Genomic DNA, 3137 nt, shown 5'->3' on the forward strand with positions numbered 1-3137 from the left:
CGGGCTTTTCCTTACACTTGTGCCACCCATAGGTCCCATGCACCCAGGTGAGCACCTCACATTGACCTATGGCAGGGGCTATTGGGCTTTTAACTTCACTTAATTTTAATTTACGGTGGCCCCTGTCCCTCTTATCTGTGGTTTTACTTTCTGCAGTTATTAATCTGCCATCTACTGTGGTCCAAAATCACAGTAGATCCTGTTCTGTGCCAATCTGAGTAGCAAGATGAGATCTGTGGCACCCTGCTTCATCCCTCAAGGATGTGAACCAGTCCCTTGTGGAGAGTCACTGCCATGGAAGGCTTGCTGGCATCTGAGGCGTCAGGCAGCCAAGGGGCGGTTGGATGGTGTCTCCCGTGGATGAGCGCGGGGACTCGCGTGCATTAAAACTTCAAATGTTCACTCAGTTATTACAAGACTTTTCAAAACATTTTTATTAGCTTATATAAATTGTACAGGGGGTTTCACTGTCACATTTCCATATATGCTTACAATGTGCGTTGGTTGGCTTCACGCCTCCACCATTCTCCCTCATCCCCACTTAAAACAACTTCAACAAGCTTCATTAGAAAACTTATTTTATACAATTGGGTTATGTGAATACACCTTTTCAGCTGTAAACTGTTGTTGTTGTTTTGAGACATGGTCTCACTACGTAGCCCAGACTGGCCTAGAATTCTCCATTTCCTGCCCCTGACTCCCAAGTGCTGGGATTCCAGGTGTGCACCACCACAACTGTCTCAGCTATGAACTCTGAATTCAGATCAAGGTTTTCAAATGAATATTGAGTGTCCAAACAAGATGTGTTGGCTGTCAGCATAAAACACACACCAGGGCAGGGCATGGTGGTGCACCTGGATCCCAGCACTCAGGAGGCTGAGGCAGAAAGACTGAGAGTTCAAGGCCTGGGTTGCACAGTAAGACCTTGTCTCACTGCGTAAGACAGACTTGGTTTTATATCAGATTGTGAAGACCTGGTATGATATGACTATACAATATCTCATCACTGGGTACCAGTGGCTCATGCCTATAATCCTAGCTTCTCAGGAGGTAGAGATCAGGAGGATCTGGGTTCGAAGCCAGCCTGGGCAAATAGTTCTGGAGATCCTACCTCGAAAAATGCTTCACAAAAATGGGTTGGCGGAGTGGCTCTAGGTGTAGGCCCTGAGTTTGAACCCCAAGTACTGCAGAAAACAAACAAACAAAAAAACCAAACTCATCACTTTTCAAATATTCCTGAAAACAATTTTGAAATGGTAGTATTTTGGATCCATTGGTTTAAGTAAAAATGAAAGCTATTATTAAAATTAGTTTCACCTATTTTTAACCTATTTTCACCTATTTTTTAGTTAGAAAACTTAAAATTTTCATATGGGGTTAAATACAATAAAACATGTTGTTGAATAATTAAAAAAAAATAAAACCTGTAATAAAATAAGTAAAAAATAAAATACTTAATATTATGGTACAAATAAAATTAATTATTAAAATAAAATAAGGAGGCATTACAATTATTTCCGCCTATCTTTTCCTTTTTTACCTTTTTAAATCTGGCTACTGCAGGTGGAATTAAGTATGATAAAATATTTATCAAATAAATTTTAAATAGCATAAGTAACAAAGGTAAAGTAAAAATTAAAAATGAATAGAGTAAATAAATAACTAAAGTCCATAAAATGGACTTAAAAGTAAGATGTGGTAACACAATTTCCACTTTTTTTTTTTGTGGTACTGAGGTTTGAACTCAGGGCCGGCACCTTGAGCCTCTCCACCAGCCCTTTTCTGTGATGGGGTTTTTTTCTAGATAGGGTCTCATGGACTATTTGCTGGAGCTGGCTTCGAACCGTGATCCTCCTGATCTCTGCCTCCCAAGTAGCTAGGATATAGGTGTAAGCCACTGGTGCCCAGCTCCACCTTTTTTTCTCCCTATGTTGCCCAGGAAGGCCTCAAACTCATGATCCTCCTGCCTCAACCTCCCCAGTGTTGAGATTACAGGCATGCACCACCACACCCAGTTTTGCATTACATGTGTAATGGACAGCGTTGACTGGTCTTCCTGAGCCCAGGTCTTTCACCTTCATTTGGGGTCGATGTGTGTTTTTCCTCTGGTGTGTGTCCCCCACAAGAGCATAAGCCCCTTGCTTGTTGCCTGCATGCTGCTCGGGCTGCTCAAGTCTGCCGCCCGGTCATACTCATCAATTCTCGTTGAAAGGACAGGTCCCAATTTTCAGATGAAAACATCCCAGAATTAGACAGCATGAGGCCAGCTCAAAGGCCTCAGGACTACTTCACTTGCAATCTAACATCGAGAGACATCATTTTTGAAGTTGAATTCCAAACGCAATTGACCCTAATAATTTTTAATTGGCCTCCCAGCCTTCCCGGAAGGTAGAGGCCCAGGATGGGATGGAAGGGAAGAAAGTTAGTTTGGAGTTGTGGAAGAAACCCTGCTGGCCTCTGGTCTGATAAACCATCAGGGCTGGACTCCCTTCCCCCAACCCCAGAAAAAAAAAAAAAAATCAATCAATCATTCCTTTCTCGATGGCTATTTTAAATATTTAGCTGAAATCGTCCTCGTGTGTGTCAGCTGTTTTCTCTGCAAACACTGCTAACTCCTGTGCTCACACACCAGGCGGGCTGGCGGGGGCCCCAGCTGCAGGACACCTCTTGTGTTTTCAATTTAGAGTCCTGGGTAGATAGTCCACATTAATGTGGAAGGAAATATACAACTTGTGAGTTGAGAAAGCAGTTTTCACTCATAAAATCCTTTGATAGTTTAGCCATCTGGTCAGAGAGAAACCTCGCATAAAAGAGGCCCAAAGAAGGTCAAAGGGCGCCCCTGCCCAGGGTCAAGGGGCCCTCACAGAGTTTGCTCCAGTGGACTCCTAAAAGGATGCCAGACAAATTATTGCACATTCCATAGCTTTTTGCGTAAGTATTTGATTACAGTGGGCAGGAATGTTGTTGATATTTCTAACCTTGAGGTGGAGGAGGGGCACAGAGTTCTGTCCCCGTGGTCCCTGCCACCTTTGGGCAGATGTGCGCCTGGGATTTCACCCAATGGTGTTTGTTCTGCTGAGCGCTCTTTGGCTTCACTCAGAAGCCTTTTGGCTTTGGCAGTGGTGTCAAGGGGTGTT

This window comes from Castor canadensis, chromosome 5 (assembly GCF_047511655.1).
Source record: "Castor canadensis chromosome 5, mCasCan1.hap1v2, whole genome shotgun sequence".
NCBI classification, from domain to species: domain Eukaryota; kingdom Metazoa; phylum Chordata; class Mammalia; order Rodentia; family Castoridae; genus Castor; species Castor canadensis.